Source organism: Mirounga leonina, unplaced genomic scaffold (assembly GCF_011800145.1).
Source record: "Mirounga leonina isolate KUSES-001 unplaced genomic scaffold, KU_Mleo_1.0 Mir_92, whole genome shotgun sequence".
NCBI classification, from domain to species: Eukaryota; Metazoa; Chordata; class Mammalia; order Carnivora; family Phocidae; genus Mirounga; species Mirounga leonina.
Genome location: NW_023270852.1, coordinates 25,545,198 through 25,566,340, shown reverse-complemented (window position 1 = coordinate 25,566,340; position 21,143 = coordinate 25,545,198). Strand labels below are relative to the sequence as shown.

General features: G+C 43.0%; 1 protein-coding gene across 1 annotated transcript in view; it reads left to right on the top strand.

Moving 5' to 3' along the window:
* SYTL2 (synaptotagmin like 2) overlaps positions 1–21,143 on the top strand; it is a 199,758-nt gene that overhangs the window by 67,086 nt on the left and 111,529 nt on the right. Inside the window, exons 7-9 of the mRNA XM_034995288.1 lie at positions 326–382; positions 3,064–3,120; positions 3,447–4,623. The gene's annotated coding sequence lies outside the window, so the exon portion shown is untranslated. The remainder of the gene's footprint in view (positions 1–325; positions 383–3,063; positions 3,121–3,446; positions 4,624–21,143) is intronic.

The following is a 21,143-nucleotide window of genomic DNA, read 5'->3' as shown; positions in this document are numbered from 1 at the left end:
GGATGAAGTTTGATTCATTTCATTGTTTTTTTTAACCAAGAATCTATTTTTTTGGCTTCAATTTAAGAACAATTTAATTGTTTCTCACATAGTCCTTTTTCTTTCCATTGAGGTTTGCATGCGCTACAGTTTGACAAATGTCAGTGCCCTCACTGCTGAAACTCCACTCCTCAAATGTAAATATTTGCTGAAGGTTAATCTTACTTTAAAAGATTAACCTTCAAAAGGAAATTTATTTCTGTTTCAGAATGAACTGTTTTTAAAATATTTATATTTATAATGATGCCTTGCAAAATATGCATAATGTCACTTTTTTTTTTTTAAGCTGGCATCCTTCACAGATCTGACTGATGAACTTGGGCCTCTTTATGAAGAGTGACTAGTTAAGTATGGTTAATGAATATAAGTATCTACACATTCGACAGTCTGTATTTCTGCTACTGTTAAGGCAACAACAATTGGTGTATCATTTGCTTATTAACATCCATCCAGTACACCCTAACTTGGTGTTAGTGGTGTTATTGGAAGACCTGTGGACAAAACCCCAGGGCCTAGATCTGAAAGGTGAGCAAGAACAGGTGTGGGTCAGCTAGGAGGTGATGCTTCTGTGAATTTGGTGAACAACTATGAGATAGATTGTTTTGGTTTGTGTTTCCCCAAAAACAGATCCTGAGATAAGAATGTGGGACACAGGTAGTTTATTTAGGACGTGATCTCAGGAAGCACAAATGAGGAAGTGGGGGAAGTGGATGGGAAAGGGAGAAATGCCAGTAAAGGGTGATGAATGAATGAGTTACTGCTGTGTAAAGCTGGGGCACAATCTCACTAGGGACCCTCTGAGGAGTCATTTGAATAAGCTCCAAAATTATCCCACCAACAGATAGGTTAAGCTGGAGTATTTATCTGCAGATTCATATCCTCACTGTCTGAAGGATGCCCTGGAAAGTGGGGGCATTAATTACACACACACACACGCACACACACACATGTGGACTGAGCAAGCTCCTGCTGGCTAAAGAAAGTCCTCAGACAGATATACCAAAGAGATGCCACCCATTGAGATAGAAAGCTGGCTGTGTGCATGGAAACTGCCCATCCCAGAGATGGGGGACTATGAGCTGGGACATCAGCATCATCTGCTACACAGAGGCTTTGGGATCTTGAAGTGATAGAATAGCAACATTAGGTGTTAATGAATGTGTAGCAGCATGGTTAAAGCCACGGGTTTATAAATTCTGGAGGAGAAATTTCCCTTACCACTTTTCCAGAGTGAAATAAAATTGAGGAAATGCACAATTAGCTGGTCAGTTCAGTAGACTTTTCAGTTGTTTTGTATCCTGTAGATAGGTGATTCAGCAGCATTAGTGTCACCTGGAAATCTGTTAGGAATGCAAATTCCCAGGCCCCACCCCAACTCTATTAAATCAGAAACTCTGGACACAGGACCCAGAAATCTGTGACAAGCCCCATAGGTGATCCTAATACACACTCAGCTTGGGGAGCTTCAGCTGGAGGTAAAACACTGTCCTGAGAGACTTAACTCTTGTCCCACAGGGTTGTGGACTGAGTGTGGAGAGAACCATCTGGTGTCTGATCTTAGTTGGGTGTGAAAATGGACAAATTATGTGATCTTTATGGGTCTTTTCCAATATATAAAATGAGAAGTTTGGACTAGTATACTGGAGTTTCAAAAAAAAATTGTAAACAGAGGAATACTTTCTTCCAAAGAAATTTTATTTGAAACATTAGTATATGAGACATGAAAACAGAGCTCCTTTTTTTTTTTTTTTTAATGTTATTTATTTGAGAGAGAGAGAGCAGGGGAGAGAAGGAGCAGGGGAAGGGGCAGAAGGGGAGGGAGAAGTAGTCTCCGCTGAACAGGGAGCCCTACGTGGGGCACGATCACGGGACTCCCGGATCATGACCTGAGCCAAAGGGAGACGCTTAACTAACTGAGCCACCCAGGCACACAACAGAGCTCCTTGACTGGGATATTATCCCAGGATCCTGTCTTCTCAATTTCCCTATGGTGGCTTCCTAAGCATCACTATGGACCTTTGGGGTTCTAAGAAGTGTAGTTTGAGAACCGCAGCAACAAGAAGACCTTCAAGGGCCCTCTACAATATGATCTAAGACATCAGGCAGACTTAACCACAGTTTACCTGCTGATGATAGCTCTGAGATAGACCTGTGATCACAAACCTTGGATTCAAAGCCTGGCTGAACTGCTACTAGCAGGGTGACCATGAGCAAGTCTCAAAGCTCCCATGGCTTCCAGGGCATCCTCATTTCTAACCTGAAGTTAATGCCAATTCTTGTTATATCTGCCATACAGGGCTGTTGACAGGAGCAAATGAAATCATGTATGTGAATATACTTTATAAGTTGCTAAATCCTGTCTAATTGGAAGGGATTGTTATGGGAGAAATTATCCTTCCAGGTAGTTTTCCTTTGTAACTGGTGCCAAAGATAAGTAGAGACAGAGAGTGTAGATAGTGAAATAGTCTGTAGTGTTTCCTTTATCTTCGAGGGATGCAAATGTAATTTTCCTTTTTAATTAAAACCTGTTTACCAGGAATTATCATTTTAAATAAAATGATGCTTAAGCAGAGACTTGATTTAACCTGTTGACTAATTCTATGAAGCTTGTAAAAATAATGTTTGGGGTAATACTATCTAAAGAGATAATTAGGGGCACCTGAGTGACTCAGTCAGTTAAGCATCTGCCTTCGGCTCAGGTCATCATTTCAGGGTCCTGGGATCGAGTCCTGCATCGGGCTCTCTGCTCAGCAGGGAGCCTGCTTCTCCCTCTCCCTCTGCCTGCCATTCCCCTTGCTTATGCTCTCTCTCTCTCTGTGTCAAATAAATAAATAAAATCTTTTAAAAATAAATAAATAAAGAGATAATTAGTGTTTCTTAACAATTTACTGCCCACATACTAATAGGGAGAGCCAATTTTGGAATATGTTGACTTAGCATTTGTAGCTGCTTGCACATTCAGAAAAATTTTAGTGCATCATTACCTCATATTTATTTGGCTTTTTTTTTTTTTTTAATCATCAGACAGGTGTTCCAGGAGAGATTCATGCATCCACCACAGAAATGCCTGAGATATACCAGGTAGCATGTTTTATGGCTGTGTTTTGTCATCAGTGAAGTCGTGAATAATTTCTTATGGAACTTTTGGAAGATTATCTACTAGTAATATCAAATATAGTTCCTGGGGTTAGAAGGTAGTCTGATTTAAGACCTATTTTTTTTTTTTCCTAAACCTTTAGGGTGGCAGGTCAGGATGATATCTGAAACTGTTATCATAAGAAACAGATATCTGCCAATAACTCTGTATAGCCACTTTGAAGGCTGCTATCACATGGACCTACCAACATTTTCTAAGTGTGTCTCACTTTGCACTTCCTTCACATTTTTCCCATTACTTGGATTTTCAGCCTCACATTTTTGTACACCAATCAGAACACCCTGAGAAGGAATCAACGTGGACTGGATGAGGATATGCTCACAACCACCCCATATTTGGATGGAGGGGCTATCAGCATTCCTGCACCTTCGAGCCGGAGAAGCAGCAGTGGGGCAAGGCTCCTGCACATGTGCTTATTCACTTCTTGAACAAAGAGACATGCGGTATTGACTACTGATCAGGCACAGTGCTGGGCACAGTGAGCAGAGCAAACAGGCCTTTGCTGGGATCTGCAGGTTACTGAGGAGTCAGGCAGGCAGGAATGGAGTGGGAAGCCAAGGAGACATGAAGAGGAGCAGAGAGTGTTTCAAGCAGAGAGAAGAGTATATAGAAAGGCCCAGAAGAGAGAGCATGGCGTTTTCTGAGGACTGAAGAAAAGTCCACAATGGCTAAACCATAGGGAGTCACATGGATAGTGAGATGAGCTAGTGGCAGGTCAAGGAAGATCTTGTCAGCCTGGGCCTCCTTCTCCTCATTTGTGTAACAATAGGACTGGTGCAGAGCAGTGCTTCTCAAACTGTCCTGTGGAACCAAGGGGGTTCCACCCAGGAGCCTCAGAGGGCCTTGGGGTGGAAGGGAATGGCTCTGGGCTCCAGCTTTTGTTTCAGTAAGAGCAGCTTCATTCATATCCATTTCAAATGTTGGAGATCCAATAGTGTTAGAAAATAGGGTTCCACGGATTAAAAAGTGATTGAAAACTACCAAGTCCCCTCTAGGTCTGACATCTTCGGATAATAGGATTCTGTGCTGCCCCCCTTGAGAGAAGGCTATCCAGGTTACTAGGGGTGTGAGCGTATTGTCTCCTGAGGAGTGGCCCATTCCTTACTGAAAACACACAGGATTGTGGTGTGGGCAAAAGGTTCTGGGACTTCCTGTTGACTTTTTCACAGAACTTTCCAAAACAGTCCCTGAAATTTCTACTTTCCCATCTTGACTGGCGTCTCTTTATGTTGGCAGGTCAGAGGAACCTTCCAGCAAGCCTCTTATCTGCTTTCCTAAGGAGCCAGTGTGTTGTAATGCTGGGTCCCCCTCAGGCTATACCCACACAAGGATACATCCACCTACAGTGAAAGAGCGTGAGCCCGAGAATGAGGACCAACCTCTCCTAAAATGAGAACTCACTCCCTGTCTTACCCATAAGTGGCACTGTAAGTACTGGTTGAATTGTCTGCTTTCTTTTTCTTCCAGACTCTTGTTCTTTAGACTTTGACTCTATAGACCAGCATAACCCATTTTAGCTTCTCACTTACCTGAGTCCCCTGGACTTGGCTTCTTGCCTCCTTGACCTCTTGCCTTCAAGTCCAGGCTGAGGCTCAACCTTTGCTCACACATCCATGGAATCTCTGCACTATTCCTGCCCAGTCAGATTGGGGTCCCCGCTCCTCTGAAGCAGAGCAGCCTGGCCCTCTGCTCAAACCCTGAGAGACAGTGGTCACAATTTAAGGAATCTGTTTGGATACTCACTGATGGCTCCTGCCAGCACCCCCCTCCATCCCTCCTAGCTGGAGCCATGAGAAGCCACCCACCAGGAGACTCAGACTTCTGTATTCCTCCAGTCAATCTTGACTGAGCAGTGCTTCTTCAAGTTTAATGTGCAGACAAATCATCTGGGAATCAGACCAAAGTGGATATCTGATATTTGGGTCTGGAGTGGGGTCAGAGAGCCTACATTCCTAAGAAGTTCCCAAGTCATGTCAGTGGTTCATGAGCTTCACTTTGAGCAGTAAAATGAGAACATGTAGACTAGTGACCTCAGCCTCACCTGGAGATAGGACCTGGAATGCAATGTTTTCCCCCATTTGTTAGCAATCAGTTATCAAACACTCTCTCTCTTTGTAGTCCTTGCTGTGCTGCTAAGATCCTTTCTTTGCTTTCAAGGATAGAAGAAAAACCTATATATTTGGGGCCTCTATACTTTATAAAGCTTCATTCTCACAACATCCCTGTACAATTCCTGTTTTATACCTGAGGAACCTACATCTCAGAGAAGTTAAGTAGCTTGGCAAAGGTTTTGCTAATGGGAAATGACAGCCCAGATTCCAGCTTACTTCTCTGGCTCTGAGCTTCATGCTTTCTGGGATATCTCAACCATCTCTTCCTTAATTTTCTTGTGTTGTCAAAATCCATACAGTTCGGCTTCTGCCTTAGCTTCCTTGCCTAACACTTTAGTTTCTGGCTTTCTGGCTTAGGCTGAGCCCTGCTCCAAACCCCAGCCAGCTTGGCTGGTGATCACATATCCAGCTCTTCCCAGTCCCTCCTCACCCGTCCATCTCCTCACTGGGATTCAGCTACAGATAGTCCAGTTGCCTGGAAACACAAAGCATTGCTCCATGTTGCAAAACAGCTTCTAGGAACTAGAATGTTTCCTTTCCTCTATAACTCACCCTCATGGTGCTTTGAAGTTTCAGACTCAGCATCAAGCACTTCGGAAAGTAAATAAGCTACAAAATAGACATGGTGAAGAAAGGAGAAAGTGGCATGAATTTATGCAAATTTCATTCTCTGACCTCTTAAGCCCAGAGCTGTATTCCTAATGGTCCAGGCATCCTTCTAGGGATAGATGTGGCAGCTAGTAGAGCTCATGATTTGACTTGTCCCAAACCCTATCTCTGCTCTGCTGAGGCTTTGGGGTGAGCAGAAAGAGTGGGGCAGAGTCTGGGGGAGTTGTCTGCATGGGATGGATGTTACCTAGACCGCAGAAGCTCTGGTCTGTGGGTCATGGCTTTGACTTCTCCTGGGGCTCCCCACTCCCTCCCCACCTGCCCCTCTTAGCCAGGCCAGCTTTAGGCTAGGAGCTGACTTCCTATTGGCTCATTTACTCCCATTTAATTACCCCATGCAGGGGGAGGGAAAATATTTGCTAGTTCTTCAACTGCTTCATCTTACTTAGAGTGGCAGAATTGAGCAAGAATTAGAAATTGAAAGGTGTCATGGTCCATTCTTACTGATGCAATGTTCTCTCTCTTTGTTATTCAGGGTAACCCATTCTACCCCAAGACACTATGACTTTCAGTGAAAAATCTTTAACAGAATTTTGTAAACCATTCCCCGTGCTCAGACTGACACTTTCGATAATCATAAACTGGACTTCAGGCAATCTTCTGTCGGCCCTATATCATTTTAAGTGACATCTGTTACTTGTTTGAGTGTTCTCCCCTCTGCCCACATACCCAGCGGATGGCAACTCCTACCCAACCCAAGCCCAAGTTAGTCAGGGGCCTTCTGACCCTCTGACTGCGTGTAGCTGGGTCCTCGATCCATATTCCCGGGTCCTCTTCCCCTCGACACCGTGTGGCCACTTTAACCACACCTCCCGCAGCAGCTCTGTAAGTCCCCAAAACTCCTTCTGCCCTCGCCCGCAATTGGACAAAATGTAAACATGTTCATTGTCAGCGGTGTGGTAACTTGCCGTTTCCTTTAATTCAAAGTTCGAGTCCCCCCTCAGGGTTTGCCATGGTTTCTGTGCAAGTCCCAGAGTTGCTTTTTGTTTACTCTGAGCATGCAGATGGCAGACGGAGCTTCAGCCGGACTAACCACAGCATCCTGTAGTCGGCATGTAGCGTTTACATGCATCATCTTGAAAACCTTTGAGTGTTCTTTGGTCTAGTGCCCTAAGAAGTATGCCAAAGTAAAATTTCAAAGCTTTGCATCAATATTTTCCTTTTGGGTCTAGAAATTTTGTGATCAAATGCCATAGCTTTTTTACCTCCAATGGTGACTGTAATTTTTGGCAATCATCAGGCATTCTTTGTTGCAAACTCTTTTGAAACCAGTGGCAAATGCTTAGTAGCATTGATAGTATTGACCAAAGATTAGTTTGGAAATTTAATAAAAGGGAAAAATAAATTACTTAATGGTCTAAAACATGACTTAGCTTTATTTTTACCTTCTCTTAAGTCTACATGCTATTTCTTATCTTAGAAAATTTTAAATGATCTTAGCATAGGATATGTCTGATTACAAACTTTACATGCTGACAGATGAAAGCCTATTTTATTGTTGGTGAATACAAGCAGATAACGTGTTTGGCACTCTATTAAAGGTTACTGCCACAACTTGGAAGATACTCTAGGACACTAAATATTTTTTGATCACTCATCAGTTTTTCATTCATTCAACTAATATATAGCTAGTGCTTACTATGTGCCAGAAATTGTTCTGTATTGTAGGTCTTAAAATGATGAAAAAGGTAGACAACATTTCTGCCTATGTGAAGCTCATATCCTAGTGGTGGCTCAAATGTTTGTTAATTGAATAAGTAAATGAATGAATGTGGGTGCAGGGAGGGAGGAGGCTGGGGTTGGGTTGGATGCTTGCTACTTTCTCTCCTCAGATTTCTACTTACCTCCACATCCTAAGCCATGGGCCAGCTCTACCTCAATCTGAGCCTAGCTCTAGTTTCTAAGTGGGAGCCTTAGACTGACCTAGCTGGCAAATCGGATCTCAGGGATTGGGGCATAGCAGCAGGAATTTTCAGACAGGGGTGGTGCTCAAAACCAAGCAGGCAACAAGGTTGGGGTACAGAATTTATCTGGTTCGGATCAGGACCATGATTGGGAGGAAGAGACTGGCGGGAGAAGGTCAAAGGGTCAGGGATTCAGGGTTGGGTCTCTGCGTGGCAGAGTAACTAAAGTGCAAAGCAAGGAGTTAAGGAAAGTTCGAGTCTTACGGAAAGGCAAGCATGTTCCTGACAAAGGGTTAGGGGCAAGGCTGTAATTTGGTGGGCACGTGGGTGCACACTAAACCCAACCTATATTAGTACTAATTCCAGACTCTTTAAGTGGGGGTCTGAACCATTGATCTGGCAGTCGGGTTAGGGCCGAGACTCATAGAGAAGATGGGTTCAAAGAGCAAACCTTGAGAGGAGACAGAGGAGGGTGTGAATTCCAGCTCTGCTACCTTGGGCAAATTGCCTCACCTCTGAGCCCTAGTCTCCTTACTTGTAAAATGGAGTTGGTAACAGCTACTTCACCTGGATGTGGCGAGGATTAAATGATGACTTTGGGAGGACTTTGAGGCTTCTTCAAAAAGAAGACAAGTGTTTGAGCAGCTAGGGCTCTCCCTGAGGCCCAAGTGGAGAGGGGGCGATGGTCAGCAGCCCAGCGCTGGTGTGGCTGGCTCTGGGGCCACAGGAGTCATTCAGGTTTGGCAGCTGGAGAGCAATAATAGCCAGTGGGCGTGCTCTTCCCCGGGGTCTGGGAGAGCACTAGGGCGTTGGCTCATGTGTATGTAGTTCTCATATTTGTCACACGCTTGTGTGTATATAGTTCTCGTATTTGCCATGGCTCTGCCAGGAGCTCATAGCTTCTGAATCTCAAGTCAGTGCATCTCCTTCCTTCAAGCTCAAGCAGTGATGACCAAAAATTGAAAAAACAACAACAACAACAACAAACACAAACACACACATATATGTATAGATAGATATGTATAGATATAGATATAGATATAGATATAGATATAGATATAGATATAGATGTAGATACATAGGTATCTATCTCCCTGTTGCTAAGTCCAATCCACATACCAACTTTGGACTTAACCTTTCATTCTTCTGCTCAGAAGTCTTTCATTGCTCCTTACTTTTAATTGCATCATCTGCTTAATTTTCTAGGCCTTTTATAATCTGATTTCAAGTTATTAGCCACTCAGCTCTCTTGCTTCCTCATATCCCCCTTCTCTGTCCCACCCAGGCCCGTGCCTCTCAATTACAGGTTCTCCTTTCTTTTGGATGTCTCACCTCCACTTGCTCCTGTTGTTGTTCTTCTCTTAAAAATGCTACTCTGTCTTCCACCTGGCTCGGGTCTCACCTTACCCTTGAAGCCCTTTTTGACTCTTGGAATGCTTAGAGATCTTCATATCCCTGAACTCCTGTGATACTTAATAGTTTAGAATATATCAAGTTTCACAAACTCTAAGATGCCATCGACTGAAGATGCACCATTATTTTATGTACCATTAGGAAGACCCTTCTAATAAAACTGGCAACTATAAAATGTAAGGTACATCCTTATTTCGGAAAGGTTAAGCTGTGAAAAAGTTTGTTTTAGGCTCAGTGAAATGCTGTAATTATTTAGTGCTATATATTGTTCATAATTATGATGGACATTACCACTGTTTTATAACTGCCTGTTTATTTTCTGACTCCTCCATTAGAATGTATACTTCATGAAGACAGATTTCATGCCTGGCTCATTCACTGTTGCAGCCCTAACCATCCAGCACAGTGTCTGGTCCTCAATAAATGACCGAATAAATGACTCCTAACCTGAATGGAAAGTTCCTCAAAGGCAGGGATAAGGTATTACGTGCTTATGTATAGTTATTTTAAAAATTGACATGTAATATACATATAGTAAAGTGCACTAATCTTAAGTGTACAGATTAAAGTCTTTTTATATATGTATATATCTACATTATAACATTGAAATTAAGATATAGAGCATTTTCCTATAGTACTTTTCCCAAGGCTGAGGAAATAGGAGCTATCCATCAGTATTTATCTATACTCATTGATTGATTAAATGGTCTCCAGCTACCCTTGTATATAGCTCAGTTTCAATTCACTCCTGTTTATCCTGGTTCAATGGTTCTCAAATTCTCTCCTGCATCAGAATCACCTACAAGGCTTGTAGAAACACAGATTACTGGGCCCCACCCCTGGACTTTCTGATTTAGAAGGTCTGTGGTAGAGCCTGAGAACTTGCTTTTCAAACAGGTAATGTTGATGTGGTTCTAGTGAGGTTGGGAGGGAGGGTCTTCCCAAGAGTATTAAATGTCTCCCAAGTCAGGTGCTTATTCTAATCGGGGGTTCTTTACCTTTTCTTTGTGACAGACAGCCTGGGAGGTGTGGTAAAGCACATGTACTCCTAAGAAGAATATTTCTAAATGGAATAAAATAAAAAACCTAGGACTACAAAGCAAAACAATTGTTCAAATTATTTTAAAATTATTTTATAATTGCAATATTTACAGTATCTACAAGTCATCTGTATTGTATGAAACATTTGTGGTTTCCATTGGTGGTAAGCTCACACACCTACTCATAACACTATTGTGGTTGTTGCTTACATTTATAACTGAAGGAAATGACAAACTGCAGATAGAAGTTAGTGAAAATAAAGAGCCTCGGTTAGGAATCCTTGCCCTGGTGCTATCTGAAATGAGATGCTCTACCTCTGGCCCTGGGTGAAGATCCAAAGAATTCAAGTCTGTGTCATTCAGTGTTATTAACTAAATGACTTCTATGTGGAGACACTGTGATAGATGCTCAATATTCAGAGAGGAGTAAGCCACTTTCTCCTTCCTTATTCACAAATGTCCCATTTGGGTGAGGGAAGATCAAAATATAAGCTGATAATTAAAGTGGAGTGTGATATATGCAGAAAGGGAAGTATGCACAAAGCACAGAAGAAAAGAATGGAACGATACATGCAGGAACATGAGAAATGGGGGTAAGAGCTCTGTTAATTAGAACTCAGTTGAATGGAAGGTGTGGCAGTAGACTATGACACTGGTGGTCCCCAATGAAACAGTCCTCCAGATCCTCAGGCTCCCCCATATTGACTCTGAACTTGGCCACAAAACTTACTTTGGCCAAAGGAACAATAGCCAATGTGACACGAATGTTTGCACAAATGCTTGCTTGCTTCTTGTAATGTTTGGGCTTCTGCTGCCATGGAAGGATTCTGGGCTTAGATTACTGAATGAGGAGAGGTCATGTGGACCACAGCCCTGGAGAAGGAGAGGCCACCTTCAATGTTTCAGCCTCAGCCGAGCACTCGGCTGAATGCAGTGGCGTAAGGAAGCCCAGTCGGAGTGAGAAGCAGCAGAACCACCAACCCACAGAATCATGAGAAATAATAAATTGTTTTCACCACTGTGTTTTAAAGTGGTTTGCTACACACGAATAGGTAACTCAAACAGTCGTTTTTATCTCTTTACAATTTTTCCTCTCCTATTTGGCTTTTTAAAATGCAGAGGGCAAAACACCCTGTGAAATATGCCAATGCAGAGATTCTTCTGCAAACAAATAAGCACGATTTCCAGAGAAGCTTCCAGTATTTCATACATTTAAATCTTTTAAGATCTATGGCTAGAAAACAGATCTAATTATGACGCTAGTAAATTGAATTGCTGATCTTCAGAGAATGATTACTTTAAAATCATAAACTCCTAAAACCTGGAATTTTCAGCAGGAAGAGATCTTGGGATCTCTGCACCCTAACCTCTTAACTTCATTTTATTTTTAAGTTTATTTATCTTTTTTAGTAATCTCTACACCCAGCGTGGGGCTAAAACTCATGACCCTGAGATCAAGAGTCACATGCTCCTCTGACTAAGCCAGCCAGGCATCCCCTAACCTCTTAATTTTAGAGATAAGGACACCAAGGTGTGAGAGGTTAAAGCTACAGAGTATTTTGTTAGTAGGGTCCAGAGGGGAAACCAAATCTTCTGACTTCTGATCTTCTAGTAAGTAAGAAATAGCAATTTGTGGATTATCACTTCCATTATTTTATTTTTGCAGTAGGCAAAGTGGATATTTTTATCCTTTCTAATTTTGTGGGTTAGATTAAAAAAGACCTGCTTATTTCACATAACTCATAACACCAGGACTAGACTGTGGGTCTTATATCCCCTGGGCCAGGGCTTTTTCATTATATCAGGCTACCTGTGATGTTCAGCATAAAACACAAGGAAATAAATTAATATATTTTTGAAAGAGAATCAGCAGTAGACATCTGGTTCATCTCTGAATTTCTTATAGCCGTGTACCATGTACATAATGTGTCACTCAATAAATATTTGTAATATGAAATGAATATATGAATGAATAACTGAATAAACAAGGGATAGGACGAGATTATGTTTTATTTTTACCAGGCATTCCATTCTTTTTTTTTTTTTTTTTTAAGATTTTATTTATTTATTTGAGAGAGAGAGAATGAGAGACAGAGAGCATGAGAGGGAGGAGGGTCAGAGGGAGAAGCAGACCCCCTGCCGAGCAGGGAGCCCGATGCGGGACTCGATCCCGGGACTCCAGGATCATGACCTGAGCCGAAGGCAGTCGCTTAACCAACTGAGCCACCCAGGCGCCCCAGGCATTCCATTCTTGAAGTATATGGTTAATCAAGATTCCTCTGTACCTGAAAAGGAATAGGGGATAAAAATGCCACTCAGTAGTGATGACAACATTTTGTAATTACTATGCTTCAAAAGCAGAGTGATGAATACAAAGGCAAGGTCTATCCATATGTGTCTCCTATCCTGTAAGTAGTAACTCAAAAGTTATTTGCCCTTTCTTCCAAGGGGGAAACTGAGGTAGAGAAAGTGACTCAGGCAGCCTTGAGCAGCCTTGTCCTGTAGAAATACAATGAGAACCACATATTTAATTTAAAATGCTCTGGTAGCCACACTAAAAAAAGTAAAAAGAAACAGATGAAATTAATTTTGATAATATATTGTACTTAATTCAGTATGTCCAAAATATTACCTTTCAACATGTAATCAATACAAAAATTGTTGATGAGATATTTTACTTTACTTTTCTTTTTTTTTTTTTAGTGGGTAATTTTACACTCATAGTACATCTCAATCCAGACTAGCCACACTTCCAGTGCTCAATAGCCACATGTGGCTAGTGGCTACCATTTTGGAGAGCACATAGGACACAATAATTCTGTAAAGAGAAGTTAACAGTAATTACAGCCCAGAGGAAGTAGTAGTGTTTTAAGGAATACTTGAGGAAATTGCCCTGCATAACCCAGACCACAGTACCTCGAAGGCAGATTCTGCTACGCCCTGGGAAGTCAGCTCCAGAGTTTTGACAGCCTTTTGGGAAGATGTTTGGCTGTGTAGCTCTGGGTAAGTAACCTAGTCTTCATATAACTTGGTTTCCCATCCGTTACCACTGAGAGCTGCTCCCACGATTACATGAAATAATAGGAAAAAGCATTTGGTCAATACCAGTAGGTAGGAGGCACTTGATTAATAGGAGCTCTAATAATCTACTAGGATCTCATTTTATCACACAAACCTCAACCCCATTTTGGATTTTTTAAAAAAGGTTGGTAGGACTACCTACAGATCACTATCTTTTCTGCTACAGCAAGTGTAAAAGGGCTCTTAAGTATGGTAAATTTCCAAAAGTCAAAGTAAAACAAAAAAGGTCATGAGTTACATTATAACTAGCCTTCTTCTACTAGAGGGAATCTCATATTAATAAAACTAGATGGTCTTCTACTCTTTTTTTTTTTTTTAAGATTTTATTTACTTATTTGTCAGAGAGAGAGCACAAGCAGAGGGAGAAGCAGGCTCTCCACTGAGTAAGGAGCCCGATGTGGGACACGCTCCCAGGACCCTGGGATCATGACCGGAGCCGAAGGCAGATGGTTAACCGACGGAGTCACCCAGGTGTCCCTACTCTTTTATTGTGATAAAATATTCATAACATAAAATTTACCACTTTAACCATTTTTAAACGTGCAGTTCTGTGTCTTTAAGTACATTCACATTGTTCTGCAAGCATCACCATCATCCATCTCCAGGACTTTTTCAACATCCCACAGTGAAACTCTGTACCCAATAACCCCCCACGAAACCCCATCACCCCCTTTCCTCAGCTCCTGGTAAACTATTCTACTTTCTATTTGTATTTGACTATTCTAGGAATCTCATCTAAATGGAAGTTTTCTATTTTTTGAAATAAACTTTGTTCTTTCTTTAAACATTACAATAAGAAAATTTGTTTAAAAACACTGACAATAAACCTAGAGGTTTTTTAAAAGGATAATTAATGTTGGAATGCATGTTGATATGTGCAGATGAAAGGCACTGAAGATATAAATCATAATTATTACAGATGATGATCACTACAAAAGTTTTTCTTCACTTTGTAAAAGGAACTCTGCATGAAAATGTATATATGTGAATATAAATGAAGACATGTCTGCATAAGATTACTGCTCATAAAGATCATAAATAATGATACCAAACTTTTAATGAATATCAGAAATCTCGCCAGTATAGTAGATTCTTGACTTTGTCACTAGCTTGCCACTTGGCCTGGGCTTAGTGGCTGATCCTCTTAAGTCCCTCCTATCTTCATCTGTAAAATGCAGATCCTAATAAGAGCAGCCCTTCCTACATCATAGAGTTGATGGGAAGATCAAATAAGATCACTAAAACGAAAGGGTTTTGGAAAATACAAAGCCCTGTAGAAACATGGGGCATTATTAAAGACTGCGGAGAGATTGCTAACACAATTTGATTCAAGGCCAAAGTTTTGTACTTCCAAAAGCTAAAAAGATATTCAGTATTTGCAAATTACTTAGAAAACCAAATTCCTGCTTTGGTGACCCAGTACCATGACTGAACTGTGTTCTAAATGCCGTACATTTGATACCTACAGCTCTACGTCATCTAACCACATTACCACACTAGATTAATCATGCAGCATTTCAGCAGTATCTTCCCAATTTTTGGTGGGTAAGAAGTTATAAATCCACATAGCTTAAAGTCATGTCTCCACAGGAAGCTGTTTATGTTTTTGTTTTTTTACTTTTCCGTGGTGGCAACAGTGCTGCTCTCTGTAACATATCTATTATGGGCGAACGGCCTGCAATGTGACTGAACAAGCATTTATTGAGTGCCTATAGTGTGCAAGGCATTTGCGGTAGAGATGGTGCCAAGGGAAGGATGGAGGTAGTGAGAGAAAATGCAAAGAGAAAAGGGGTATGCCTGAATTGGGTGAGCTTTAATGCTGGTGGGGAATGGCATATCCTATGACAACTAACTAGAAAGAAAATGAAATCAATGCCAAGAAAAGCCTTGAGGACCACACCGTGGGAGTTCCAGAGGTTCAGAGGGCTAATTTATTCAACCTAGGAGGGCAGAACCTCATGACATTTGTCCTAGGCCCTGATGCATGAGAAGGATTCTTTGGTTCTGAAATAGAGGGGAGCTATTTCAAGCCTGAAGGAGCCATAACTAGTATCCCACAAATAAATATTCACCTACTAAACCACTTGGGTAATGTGCTTGTGACTCTACAAAGTCACAGCTGGGTGGTATTAGGGGTTAAATCCCAGGTTCTCATTTGAAAGCACCGGCCTGATGGCATTCCACCGTTCCAGGAGGACCGCTCAGAGAGCAGGCATACACACCCTGGCAAACGGCACTCCATTTCAGCTCCATAGAGTTGCAAAAATTGACCAGATGGGGTTCCAGATTTAAACACCCCACGCCCAGCTAGAAAACTCTTCCATGCCACTGTTCCACCTGCAGGTTTCTAAGCTCGCTTCTACTCCCATCCCAGTTTTCACAAATGCAACATTAATCTTTCCATTTAGAGTTTGTTTTTTCCTGGGATTATATTTTCCCTTTCCAGTGCATTACTATTAGATTATTTTTCCCTTTCCCAAGTGTATAAGGCCGTTCTTCTAACCATTATCATACTATTAGCTAACATTTATTGAGATCTTACCTTGGGCCAGGCAATGTGCTTTGTATATTGCAGCATGTCCCTTACATGGGGCAGGTAATTTGACTACAGTTGACCCTTGAACGACTCAGGGATTAAGGCACCTATCCTCCCCACACTTCCCTGCACAGTCAAAAATCCACCTATAACTTTTGATTCCCCCCACACTTAATTACTAATAGTCTATATTGACTGAAAGCCTTACCAATAACATAAACCGTCATTTAACACACATTTTGTCCATGTATTATATACTGTATTCTTAGAGTGAAGGAAGCTAGAAAAAAGAAAATGTTATTGAGAAAATTGTAAGGAAGAGAAAATACATTTATAGTACTGTATTTTATAAAAAAAATCCGTGTATTAGTGAACCTGTGCAGTTTAAACCCATGTTGTTCAAGGGCCAACTCTATTTCTATTTTATAAAGAGGGAAAGAGGCCTACAGAGGTCAAGTGACTTGTCCTAAGTCAACCGGCTAGTTCCGCGGTGGAGTCCAGTGTTAAAGTCAGGACACACACCATCTGTACACTAAACCCTGCACTGCATTATCCCTATCCCCTTGCTTTTCCCTTCAATATCAACAGAGAGTTTTTGTGAAATTTGCATGTCATTTACATGCAAAGTATTTTGAAGAATGGAAATCTACTACAATAGGTTAAGAGGAACAAGCTTCTGCTGATTTGATATGATCATGTTAACTAAGATTTATTCAGTACTTCCTCTGTGCCAGGCACTCTGCTATCCACATGCACTTTCTCATTTTAACCTGCACAGTAGCCTTAGAGAGGAGCATTATCACCATCTCTTTTACAAATGAGCCAAGTGAGGCACAGAGAGGTTAAGTAACTGGCTGCATAGGACAGGCATCTGTATGTCCTTGCCTGCTTCTCTGCAGCTCCTCCGTCTGCCTCGCTTACAGCCTTCCTTCAAGACTTACCTTGGTCACGTCTGTATTTAAACTTGGCCTCTTCTCCCAGTGTTTGTGACTCTACAACACTTTGCACACCTATTCTAGCTGTTATTACACTAAATTGAAATTATTTGCAAATATGTCTCTTCAAAGGCAAGATGAGTGATTATTCCTCTTTTGCATCCCCAGTGCCCACCCAGCACAGGGACAGAAGAGACTCTCAAAGCTTGGGTGAAAGCCAGAATACACACATAACGCAGCGCAGGGATTCCTGGGCCAGGTGAGCAGCCCAGCACCCAGCACCCAGCACTGAGGTCCTTGGGGATCAGCATTTGCAAGTTTGAGAGAAGGAAGATTTTTGGAAGAACTGAAGGCAGATCTGGGCCACCCTCAGTTGGATGGACAACACAAATGGGGGAGATGAGGAGAAAGGAGAAGGCCTTAAGGTTTACCTCTTCCAGAAGTTTGCTTGAGCTGGCCCCATCATTGGTAACATTTTTAAATTGGCCCTGATATAATCCAGGTATTATTGGCTACTTTTAAAGCACCACTACATTTAATCTTAACAACTTGTGAAGTATTTTTATCTATTTTATACGTCCAGAGCGGTTAAAGCATCTTGATCCCACCCGCTTTCCGGTGTGATGGTTGACCTCGCTCTCTGAACGGAGGGGTTCTTTGCGCGCCACCTTTTTGGGCTTCGGGGACTCCTAACGCACAGCGGTCAAAAAATAACTGCTGAACTCTTTATGTGCACAGTAGAAAAGTTGTTTGAGGCCAAGGTGCACTTGAGGAGGCCGGGCGGGGAGGGCCAAGGGGGAGAGAAGAAACAGCACCCGCGCCGGGCAGGTGAGAGAAGGGCAGGGGAGCCGGCTGGAGTGCCCGCGCGCCGGGGGCGGGGCGGGGTGGGGCACGGGCGCCACGCCATTGGTCCGCGCGCCCGGGAGCCGCCCCTGCGCGCCCGCCCGCCGCCCGCAGGGGGGGGAGCCTGCACCCGCAGCCCGGCGCTGACAGCGGCGGGGCAACACCTGGACCGGTGCGGGCGGAGCCGGGGCGCGCTTTCTCGGGGGAGAGAAGGCTCCCCGAGCCGGGTCCGGAGGAAGGTAACGCGCTGCGCCGAGGGTTTCGGGGTTTGCATCACCCTGCTGGGTCTGCGGACTCGAGGACGCGGGAGGCGGCGAGACGCTCTCCCTGCCCCGCTGCGACTCACAGCAGCGGGGTTCTAGTCTCTATTTCTCTGCCCATTCGTTGTGTTATCTCGGGCAACTTTCTTTCCCGCTCCGGGTCTCTGTTAAATGAGGGAGGTGTTGGTGTTGACTGATGCTTTGTCGTGTTCTGAGTTCTAAACCGCGAGCAGCGTTTTGGCATCCGGCAAGCTCCCTTCTTCAAATCCCCACCTATAAGAGCCAGCTCCGCTGCCCAGGGAGCTGTCTTCAGGAAGCAGAGGTACCCGGTAGGCGGGGTTTCTGCTGGGCTGTCGCGTTTCCCGGGGCTTTTGAGGACTGACCCTGGGCTTTGGGCTGGCTGTTGGCGGGACCTGACCGCAGAGTAAGTGCCCCCAGGTTGCTCAGGTGAAGTAAAGTAGGGCGTTAGGACCTATCTACAGGTGGGGTGCTGGGAAGGGGGAGTTGGGGGCTGATGATTTTTACTTGGAAAACAAGCAGTTTTTGTTTTGGAATTATTTTCCTACACCCAGACCTCGTCCCGTCGTGAGTTCTAAATCACAGGAATGGGATTTATCATCTTCCAGGATGGAAAACCAACAGCTTCAGCAACCAGGACATAGGGCTCCATCAGCAGTGGGCCTCTCTCCCCACCCATCCTGTTTCCTCCCTCTTCCCTTTCCTCCCTCCTGCCTTTATAAATCCCCTTGGACTTTGAGGGGCTCCATTTTCTGTCCGAATGAAAAGTGCTCATTTTCATTTAGTGCTGGTTTGTGACCAGCAGCCCCTAGAGCTTTGGGCTCTGGGTTGAGATGGAAGCCTGGATAAGAGCAGACTGTGGATCATACTCTCAGCCTCCTGACCCATACAGCCTGGCAGGGATGTGCAGAAGCCCAGTAGGCTTCAGACAGACAGACATGGGAAGGTAGATGGACTCAAACTGCTGTCCAGCTTCCTGTCCCCTTCTTGGCAGCCATTCCCAGGGAGGGAATGGTGGCCCCAGCAGCCAAACGGAGGATGACTGAAAGGAGCTGAGGACTCTGGGGGGGGAGGGGTTACTGTGGAAGGTCTCCAGGTGCTCCCTCCCCTCCCTTTACCCCTGTAGTCCTTCTGCCCTCTTAATGTGGTGTCTGGGTGAAATCAGATGCCAGGACCTGTCGAGAGTGGTGGGGAAGGAGGCAGGGCAGTGACAATATTGACTGTATTTATTGGGCATTTATGGGCCAGGAATTCTTCTTTGCATCTCACAAAGCCACATGAGGAAAGATATACTGACATTTACCCCATTTTACAAATGAGAAACTGAGGCTTAGAAAGATTGCTTCCCTTAGTCACATAGCTAGTAAGCAACATAGCTGGGATTCAAATCTAGTCTCTGTGATTCTAAAACCTGTGTTCTTTCCACCTTTTCTGGTGCTGCTTGAGTAAGGGCAAGCTGGAATCATAACAGCAAGAATGATTATTACTGAGTTCTCAGTAGGTGCCAGACACTGTTCAAAGCATTTTTAGAGGAGTTACGCCATTTATGGTGCAGGAGTTTCGGTCATTCTGGTGGGAATTAAGGACTGCCTTAGCCTCTCTCAAGTAGCAGTCCTGTTCCAGAACACCTGCCTGATTCCCCGCAGCTGCTAGTGAGTGAGTGGGGCGGGAGCCCTGTTTGCTTTATCCTAGAGGTGGTTTGAGCTAATGAAAGATTGATTGTCCACATCTGATCCGTTGGACCTGACCGTTGGCTTGTGAATGATCCCACTGTCCCCTAAGAGGTCTTTCTCAGGCTTTGCCCAATAAACATTTGTGGAATGAATGAATTAGCACCTTGTGCAGAGTGGTCTGCTATCCTGCCGAAATGGGGCAGCCCGGGCCCCACCATCCTCAGAACCCAGGGTGCCAGGCCAGGCAGTTCTCCCCTCTGGGCAAGGGAGATAGAGTGAACTATGTCCCTGTGAGCTTCCAGATTTGCCTGCTAATATGTTTTCTGCCACCTGTTTTATAAAGAATTTTAAAGTTATAGTAGATGAAGAAAAAATTGATTTTTTTTAAACTAACAGGAAAAGTGACTTAGTCTCTCTCAAAAAGGGGGGTAAATAAGATGGTACTGTTTGCCTTAGGCCTTCTCAAACTTCTCTGTAGAAGAATCTCCAATAACGAAACTGACAAGCCCTTCTAGGGGTTGGGGTATTGACCCCAGCAAGATTGAAAATTGTTTTAGGAATTTATGTGATTTTTTTTTCATGTGGTTTCATATGTTGAACTTGGTTTCAATATATAAAACAAGTTTTTTCCCCAAAATATTTGTGTAAAATTGGTGTCCTGGCATATTGTTTTATATTCTTGGGGGCTGAGAGTATCAAATGGAGAAGTAGGGCAAAGGTTCTGGTCTGGAGGTTTGGGTACTATTTATGTTTTCCATGCACTTAGTTTACAGTAATAGAGCTTCCCAACCCCTTGTGGAGATAACCCCTTTCCTATTTATTTGAATGAAGAATGTGTTTTAAAAATTAAAAAAAATCTTTATTGTTTGATCCCCTCACCAGCTTTATTAAGATGTAAATGGAATATAACATTTTGAGTCCATGATGATTTCATACATGTATATATTGCTACTATTTTTTTGTAGTGAGAACATTTAAGTATTACTCTCTAGCAACTTTCAAATATATAATACCGCATTGTTAGCTATAGTCGCCATGTTGTATATTAGATCCTCAGAACTTAAGTCATCTTATAATTGGAAGTTTGTACCCTTTGACGAACATCTCCCCATTTCTCCCACTCCCTGGTGTCTGGCAACCACCATTCTATTCCCTGTTTCTGTGAGTTCAGCTCTTTTAAGATTACACATACAAGTGACAAGTGAGATCATTATTTGTTTTCTTATTACCAGAGCTATATATATATTCATTGTAGAAAAAACAAAATATAGATTAATAATAAGAAGAATATATCCATACTCCGAAATAACTAAGGCAAAACTTGGGAGCTAGCCTTCCGAATCTTTTTCCCTGTGTCTATATGAGTAAAGTTAAAAAAAAAAAAAGAACAAATGATGAGGCCCCTGGCTGGCTCAGTCAGAAGAGCATGTGACTCTTGATCTTGGGGTTGTGAGGTCGAGCCCC